The 9721-nt window shown below is 36.6% G+C and overlaps 1 protein-coding gene across 1 annotated transcript in view; it reads right to left on the bottom strand.

Moving 5' to 3' along the window:
* LOC106877088 (uncharacterized) overlaps positions 1-7859 on the bottom strand; it is a 51735-nt gene extending 43876 nt beyond the window's left edge. Inside the window, exon 1 of the mRNA XM_014925877.2 lies at positions 7707-7859. The gene's annotated coding sequence lies outside the window, so the exon portion shown is untranslated. The remainder of the gene's footprint in view (positions 1-7706) is intronic.
* Positions 7860-9721: the final 1862 nt, after the last annotated feature.

The raw sequence follows: 9721 nt of genomic DNA, 5'->3' as shown, positions 1-9721 counted from the left end.
ATACTGGCTTCATTCCTTGCGAGCTTACGTATGTCCTCAGCAGTTACAGCCCACGTTTCACTGCCATGTAGCATGGCTGTTCGTACACATGCGTCATACAGTCTGCCTTTTACTCCGAGTGAGAGTCCCTTTGTCGCCAGCAGGGGTAAGAGCTCTCTAAACTTTGCCCAGGCTATTCTTATTCTAGCAGCTACACTTTCAGCGCACCCACCCCCACTACTAACTTGGTCGCCCAGATAGCGGAAGCTTGAAAATTTCATCAGGGTCAATGAGATATATAAACAGACCATAGTCCCAATGAAAAACTTTCCTAGTCTTCAGTAACAATAATCAGTGTTTCAGGTTGAATACCTATTTACATAAGAGAAGTGTAACTGCCTGAATCACACCTAAATTCTGACACTATGTGACACCACATAGACACTATTATCAATAGTGTAACAGTGATTGTTTAAGGAGCTTGTCCAGAGTTTCTGCAGTGGGTTTAAAAAACAGCTTTGAGGGCTCTCCTTAATATATGACGAAGTCTGAGGATGAGGTCCATAAACAATCAATTAAATGTTCATTAACTATTTGATTGTCGGCCCAAATAGGACAAGGTGGTACCTCTAACTTGATGCCATCTGAAAAACTGAATGACTTCTCTCTTGTATGCTACTGATTCTTTAAAACAAACCAAGTTTACCATGGAAGCTATCTGAATAGCAAGATACTGGTTTACTTGTTTCAGTCACTGAACTCCGAACATTCTGGAACACATCTTTCAAAGGTTTTAGTTGAGCATATAAACCTCATTACTTATTTTATCTACTTTTACAGAGTGGCTATGTTACTTTCTGAACAGTAATATGCCAAATACAAACATGGACATTGATGCATAAACTCATTCACACATACACAAAACTGGCTTTTGTACTGTTTCTACCGACCAGATTTGCTCATAATGTATTACTTAACCTCAGGCTATTTTAAGCAGAAGGCACTTGTCCAAGGTGCAATATAGAGTTATGGAATCAGAAGCTATTATTGGGTACAATTTTACTGACTCCACATCAAAATTTCTAATTTCAGACATTAATGTGACTATTTTCTGTACTGGAAATAATAAAATCAAATTTAAGGTCTTCTATAAAGAAGGAGCTGGTAGAAAAAAATCAATGTTTGCTTGGCTTGATGGATCTTCTCAAACACGACATAATACTAAAGGTCTCAGTCATTGCCTCCATGAGGCCCAACACTCAAAAGGTGCTTTTTACATGCCACCAGCAACAGCCATGACTATGATTTCACTTGGCTTGACGGGTCTTCTCAAGCACAGCATATCACCAAAAGTCTCAGTCACTAGTCATTGCCTCTGTGAGGCCCAAAGTTCGAAAATCATACTTCACCACCTCATCCCATGTCTTCCTGGGTCTACTTCTACCACAGATTCCCTCCACATCTAGAGATCAGCACTTCTTTATATAGCAGTCCTTGTCCATATGCATCACATGACCATACCATATCTTGCACATCATATCTGATGCTTCTTATGCACTCTGTCAAACATGTACATTGACATTGCACATCCAACAAAGCATACTGGCTTCATTTCTTTCAACCCTATGCATGCCCTCGGCTGTCAGAGCCCACATTTCACTGCCATGTAGCATAGTTGTTTGCACACAGGCATCATACAATCTACCTTTCACTCTGAGGGAAAGGCCCTTTGTTACCAGCAGAGATAGGAACTTGGTGAACTTTGCCCAGCCTATTCTTATTTTCACAGCTACGCTCTCAGAGCATCCAACTCTGGCACTAAGGTGGTCACCTAGATAACAGAAGCTATCAATAACCTTTAGCTTATCCACCTGGCAGTTGATGGAGTCTATTTTCTGTACATTTTCAGTGTTTATTGTACCTGTGCATCTTCCACATACAAAAGCTATTTTCCCTGTCAACCTTCCTCTGATATTGCTGCATGTGTCTAAAGCTTACACCAGGTGCATCTTATGGAGTTTCTACTTACACCTTTTCTACAGATTGAGTAGGGCCATCTACCTGAAGAGATTTGTGATTTGTCTGCCTGCCTACTTACTAAGATTTTGGCTTTTGCTAGGTTAACTCTAATGCCCTTCGATTCTAATCTTTGCTTCCATACCTGGAACTTCTCTAGTTCTGGTAGTGATTCAGCTATAAGAGCAAGGTCATCAGCATAGAGGAGCTCCCAGGAGTAGCCTGTCTTAAACTCCTCTGTTATTTTCTGGAGGACTATGATGAACAAAAAGGGGCTGAGGACTGAGCCTTGGTGAATCCCTACTTGTACATTGAATTCTTCGCTGTATTCATTGCCAACCCTCACCTTACTGGTAGCATCCCTGTACAAGGCTTGTACAGCTCTCACCAACCACTTGCCTATCCTTAGTTTCCACATTGACCACCAGATAAGGGATCAGGGGACACTGTCAAAGGCTTTCTCCAAGTCAATAAAAGCCAGGTGCAGGGGTTTATCTTTGGCTCGGTATTTCACCTGCAGCTGCCTTATCAGAAATATAGCATCAGTGGTGCTTCTCCCTGGCACAAACCCAAACTGCATCTCATCTAGACTAACTCTCTCCCTAATTAGTTGGGCTATGACTCTCTCCATAACTTTCATCACCTGATCCAACAATTTGATACCTCTGTAATCATTTCTATCTAAAGCGTCACCTTTACTTTGTAGCAGTTGACAATGGTATGACTCCTTTGTGAACCATCTGATTTACAATATGGGTGACTAGACCATAGCCCAGACCGCGAGATATTTTAAGCATTTCAGCAGTGATTCCTGAAGGGCCATATCCCCTCTTCATATCCTTAATTGCTTTATCTACCAAAATACTGTTGATTCAGGTAGCTGGTCCCTCAATTGGGTCAACATATGGCAGACTCTACTCCTCCCATTCATTCTTCTCATTCAGTAGTCTTTCATAATGGCATTTCCAAGCCTCTTTCTTTGCAGAATCATTAAGTGCAAGTGCACTATCATCCATCCGGACACATTTCTCTCCTATGACATCACAAATTTCTCTCACACACCGTCTTGCAATCCAAAACACTTCAGTTCTTTGGTCCTTACATCACTGAACATATGCAAACTTCTTTTCTACTTCTTCCTTGGCTAAATATACCTGTCTCCTAGCTTCCCTTCTGGCTATCTGATACAGTTCCCTGCTACCTCCACTCTTCCAGGCTTGTTTCTTTGCTCTAATGGCCCTGTCTACAGCATTGTTCCACCACCATGTTACCCTAGGTCTGGATGGAATTTTGCACCAGCTGCAGATTTTGTCTGTGGCACTCTGCAAACTGTCCTGCAGGAATTCCCAGTTACCCTCTAAGTCTGCAGCTCCTCCTCCCCCTCATCACATTTCACAATTAGGATGTACCTAAATCTCTGACCATATGAAGGGTCCTTAAGCTTCCACATCCTTCTTTTCCAGATTGATCTGCTTCTTGGAATCCTTCTAGTCTAGAGTCTAAAATTACTAATGATTAGTCTATGCTGGTGGGTACATTCCTCACTAGGGAGGATCTTTGTATTTAAGAGCAACCATGCATCTCACTGTCTAGTGACAATGTGATCGATCTGGCTAGCACAGTCACCTGATTTGCAGGTTATCAGGTGGCTGGCTGGCTTCCTGAAGTTGGTGTTGCAGATCAATAGGTTATCTGTATCACAGAACTCCAGTAGCCTTGTTCTCTCTTCGTTTTGGGAACCAATTCCGTGGCCCCCATGTACACCATGGAAGATACCAGGCTGCCATATGACATGTCCGTTGAAATCCCCAGCCATGAAGATGAAATCATTGTCACTTGTCTTTGAGGTAGCCTGTAGAAGAATATCATAAAAATGGTCCTTCTGTTCATTTGGTAGGCTCCGCTCTTTAATGAATTTTTTAGGAATAAACTATTCAATATTTTACAAAGTAATTTTTATTTTATTTAACCCTTTAGAATTCAGATTACTTTGTCAAATGTAAAGTTTCTTTATTTGAATTGTTTTCATAGCTTTGAGATTTCAATGATGTGATTGTTTATTTTTAAAATGACATTGTAGAGTAGGTGCGAGAGGCCAGATTTGGTCAATTTGAATACAAAACAAGTAGGATATTTGGGTTGGATATGGCTAGTTTAAATGTTAAAGGGTTAATGTAATCTTACATGTTACATTCATACAAATCTTATATTCAAACAATGCTTTAATCTCGAAAAGGAAGGACTATATATTTTGCTGAATTTATTTCTTTTAAAATAGTCATCTGTGAAGTAGCTTAATCCTTTTGTTACCATATTACTCTAAAAATACACTGTAGTTGTTTAAATTAATTTTGAAAATTTTTAAGAATTTAGTAAAATAACTGTCATTATTAAGCTGGCATTTGGAAGGTAAATCACCACAAAATTTTTATGGAAGTTTTATTTTAGATCATTTTAAAACAGAAAGTTGTGTTGTAGAACAAGAGGACAGTGCTTTTTACATGGCACCAGCACAGGTGAAAGCAGTTTGGTATGGTTTTTACAGCTGGATGCCCTTCCAAATGCCAACCACTTTACAGTATTGGGTGTCTTTCAGATTCTGTCGACCAAATCCATGCACAAGGTTTTGGTCAGTCTGATGCATGGTAGGAGACACTCAATGAACCTAATGGAGATGCTAATATATTGGCTCAAATGCTATTTATCATACTTGTAATTGTGTATTTTATTCTTAAAAAATATTAGATATACATATGCAGATGGGCACAGCTATGGCTTACCAACCATATGGTTTTAGATTCAGTCTCACTGTATGGCACCTTTGACAAGTGTCTTCTATAATAGCCCCGGGCTGACCAAAACCTTGTTGGTGGACTTAAAATAGAAACTGAAAGAAACCAATTGCAAATGTGTGTGCGTGTGCGCGCGACTATGTATATATCATATGTGTGTATTTGTGTCCTGTGTGTGTATTTACGTCAGAGAATTTTATCACAGATGGATGGGCATTGCGGCGTAATTACAAAAAAAAAAAAATCAATAATAATAAAAGAAATGTGGATTGTATAAAACATTTGGTTTGTTTGAAATAGAAAAACGTAAACAAAAAAAAAAAGATTACTTTTTTTTTCATTTTACCGAAATTTCTGCTGACTTTTATACATCCCTATTCCATAACTAATACTCTTTTTTCTCAAATGTTCGTAATGTTTTTTTCTAGCAAAGGCACAAAGCCTGAAATTTGGGCGAAGTGGCTAGTTGATTACCTCGATCTTAATGCTTGAGAGGGACTTTAATTATTGACCTCTAGGCGGAAACGCAAAGTAGGCAATAATTTCGGCCAGTGTGTTAATGATTCAACTGACTCTCTTAATGTTTGCAATGAAATACCTATAAGTTAAATGTTTTCTTTTCTCTCCTCATAATACATATGCTTTTAAAAGTGAAAGCAGTTCTGACAAATATATCATTTTATCAAAAAATTACCGATGTCTTTTTAATGTTTCTAATTTAAAACTTCTAAGCTGCTTTTCTTTTCTCTCCTCATAGTACTTATACTTTTAAACTAAAATATTTTTGTTCGTTTGACTTCAAAAGAGGCAAGCAGTATTTTACTTTCGTTTCAGTATTTCAAATAAACCATATTCTTTGTCATGGATACTTCATTTTCTGGAAATTACGATATGATTCTCCACATTTACCTAGACTATTTCCTAACAAACTGAAAACGTATCAGAAACAAGAAAAAATTAAAAACCAGAGTACACAGTATGTAGTGTTAGTTTAACGCTGACGTTTAGGACTGTTGTCTATTAAGGACAAGTATGGAGGGGGAAAAAAGACTTGTCTTTTGAGGAGGGAACTTTCCTTCCTTACTTTGGTTTATTCTGTTTTTCCAAAATGAAGGACAACTGTCCGAAACGTTGAAAACTTCTTCCTTGTGGTGCTAAGCTAACCCACTGTACTATATAGCCTTGCCTTTCCGTTGTTTTGTTTTGTTCTAATACTCCTATACTTGCTTTTTTTTTTCAGCATGTTAACAGACTTGTAGATCCTTATATTACTCTTAATTCAGATTATACTGGATCTATGATTATCTGTTTCTAACAAAGGACAATCCTCATCTAAAGACGTTAAATAAATTACTATTTTCTTCTCATACATCATTTGAATACGTATAAATACTGACTTTTGCAAGAGATAAACACCCAATTTTCAGCTTTTAGGAAAACGCTATTTGATATGATCGAATGCAGTAATACTATAAGTGATGTAGCATAAAGCACCTCAACGTATTTTTATTGCGCAATAGTGTTCTACGTTTTGGAAGAGAGAACCAAAAATACTTCACTTTTAATATTTTCCAATGCTTTTGAAGCAAAGAAAGCAGCGACTCCTTCAAAGAGTCGATAAAATAAATATTAGTTAAGTACTCGTTTACCACAATTCCTTCTCCAAAAATTTGTGGCTTTGGAATTATTTTTTATGCTTAATACTACTACTATTATTTATTATTATCGATTTATAAGTAAAAGAATGAAATAGTGTTTTACTCTATTTTAAGGTAAATACTTCTGTGTTGACTCTCAAAAGAGAAAGCGAAAATTTTCGGTCATGCTAGCAGATTGCTATGTTGTAGAAATTGTTTTGGAGGATTCTATATTTTTATAAAGAGACTCCCTTCAATATCGAGTCTTACCTTTCAGCAGTCGATTGAAATTGATTTATCTAACCTTTTATTTATATATTTTTTATAAAATTTAAATGACGCTATGTCATTAGGCTTTACAAAGCCCCTCCCCTCCCCGTCAGGTATTAAATCACTTCAACTGCGATACACACCACTAATGAGATGTGAGCTACAAAAAATAACAATAAGTAAATAAGGTTAAGGGAAAATTTAAAGAAGATGGTTTTAAACGAAAATTTGGTTGGAAATGCGAAGCGACCCGGCGTTAGGATCAAAGTATGCGGTAGCATGTCGCACTGCCATAAAGAGTGATGGGAGAGAAAAGATATTTCTTCGTAACGCTAAGAATGGTCTACATCATGTCATATTTTACATAACGTTTTATTTCATTTTATTTTTTTACCATTATCCATTATATTTTTAAAAAATCCAAAATTACATTATAAGAAAAAAATAAAGAACTCATCCTCATATTTAATATTGGTTTTTGACGCAAGTAAGATTCTTGCTCATGCAGAAATATATAAACAAAACAGCTGGCTCTTAATACAATATCATGGCTCCGCTTTCAGCTGGGTTTGTATTTTAAAAAATTAGTCTCGGCATAATTTTAAAAAGCTCAAAAAACACAACCAGCTTAATGGAAAAATAGTTTAAACACGTTTATTAATTAATTTCAGCTTTTGATTTACATAAATCATATCTTCGATTTAATTATCATGTATATATAAGCACAAAGCTCCAGTTTTATAAAACAGAAATTAAACTCCGAGAATTTCATTTTCCCTTCTAGCTATGTGAGATTTCATGCAGATACCATAAATCATTGTTAACTCGATTTAAATAACACTATATATATATATATATATATATATATATATATATATATATATGTATATGTATATGTGTGTGTGTGTGTGTGTGTATCTGACAAGTGACAGAGCTGATAACGGTATTCTTCTTTCATGCAGCATTAATATATATATATACACATAGAGAGAGAGAGGTCCTCATTACTTACATGTTTCACTGCTGCTTTTATTGCTTCAATACAGTGACAGCTTGGAGAAATTAACGCATTGCAAGGTAAAGAAAATAGAGCAGGAAAAAGAATGTCACAAATAATTAAAGCAACACGCTCATCTACCATTCACGTGCCAATTACGTCGATTCTCGTTGAGCATGCGCGTACCATCATCGCACGCCAGCCGTCGCACGTGTTAAAGGCGCGTAAAAAGCACCGTGTATCCTTTACACTGAATTTTATTTCACTTTATAATCATTTATTTGCCGTTTTAACTGCTTTGGAAACGAAATTATCAAAGTTAATGTATTGGCAATAATGAGTAAATAGATTAAAAGAATCTATGTTGACGTAAAATAATCAGAATATAATGTCCATATTCTTATATATTATTTGTTCATTTAAAATCAAGTTGCTTTAATGTAAGCCGATCAAATTAATATTATCATATGCAAAGATAATAAAAAAAAATTGCTTTGTCTATTAGCCATACAGAATGACAAAACATAACTGATGATGTTTACGTAAATGTAAGCTATAGCGGGAAGGAATGACGTTCATACTTTTATCGAAGGACGTCAACAGCATAAATTAGCTTAATGTGTAGAATGGCGTCATAGTCGCAAGTTTTCAAAAAGCTTACCACTTGCTTTGTAATATAAATAAATAAACGTTATATACCAAGAATTGCACTTCAAAACGCTGCAGGAAAAAAAAAAAGCCTTAAATTGTGAGAGTTATCTCCCATGTTCTTCAAGAAACTTAAAAATAATAGGAGCAGACGATGAAAGCATCAAAATATTTTTTTTTAAAGCCTCAACGAATCTGTTACCTTTCCTTATAGTTGTTTTCAGTCATTGGGCTATGGCCATGCCACGGCACAGTTTTGAAGTGTTTAGCCGAACAAATTGATCACGGTACTTATTTTAAAGTCTGGTATTATTCTATCGAATCTATTTGTCGAACCGCTAATCAGGGGACGTAAACAAACCAGCACCGGTTATCAAGCGGTGGTGAGGGCATACCCAAATATAAAGACACACACACACACACACGCATACGACGAGCTTCAACACAGTTTTCCACGGGAAAATTCGCTCACAAGACATTAGTTGGCCCGAGGCTATAACAGAAGATACCTGGCTAAGGTGCCACGCAGTAAGACTGAACCGAAAACTGTGAGGCTGCAAAGCAAGCTTATTAGCCACACAGACCAAAAAGCTTTATTAATTTATATGAGAAATCTTTGATGATCACATTGCAGAATACTCTAAAATAAACAGGCTTTGTTTAGATCGAAAATTTAAAAACGATATTGAGAAGTAATGTTTATCCCCCCACCATCAATCTGGCTGTTAGACGTTACTACCGTTTTCAACCCCAGGGAACGGTAGTAACGTTGAACAGCCGTATTGATGTGGCGATAAATATTACTTCTCAGTGTAGTCATTATTTCATCTCTTATAGAGATTGTCTAACTAGCTATTTTGCTTAAATCAGGGGTTTATCTATGGACCCCCTTTGATTGCTATTTTATTCTGATGGACCCCGTAGCCATTCGATGTTTTTATAAATGTTTTCAGACATTAATTTGTGTAGGCTGAACTATGTAAAATGGTAGAGAAAGAAATCTAGCTGTTTCTTGCAAAACATACCGCGGTGCATCAGCATGGCCGCAGCTCTAAGCTGAAACTATAAACAAATAATGTCTAAAGCAAAAATTTTTTAGGGGCCCTTAAAATACTATTGTGGATCACCAATTTACTATTTTGTTGTGTGGACCCCCAAAATTCTGATGTGGATCTTCAGAGCACATATGAATCCCAGTTGAGAACCACTGGCTTAAACGATATTTGTTTTAAAATGGGATACATTTAATAATTATGAAATATCATTTCAATATTTCTCTCTGTTATTAGCACAACCCTACAAGTGGACCAAGTGGACTCCCTGGGCCAGTAGATTTTGGGGGCCGCTACAATTTTGCTAATTCAAAACATAATAAGACAATA

This window comes from Octopus bimaculoides, chromosome 1 (genome assembly GCF_001194135.2).
Source record: "Octopus bimaculoides isolate UCB-OBI-ISO-001 chromosome 1, ASM119413v2, whole genome shotgun sequence".
Lineage (NCBI taxonomy): Eukaryota > Metazoa > Mollusca > Cephalopoda > Octopoda > Octopodidae > Octopus > Octopus bimaculoides.
This window is presented reverse-complemented; position numbering and strand designations above follow the sequence as displayed.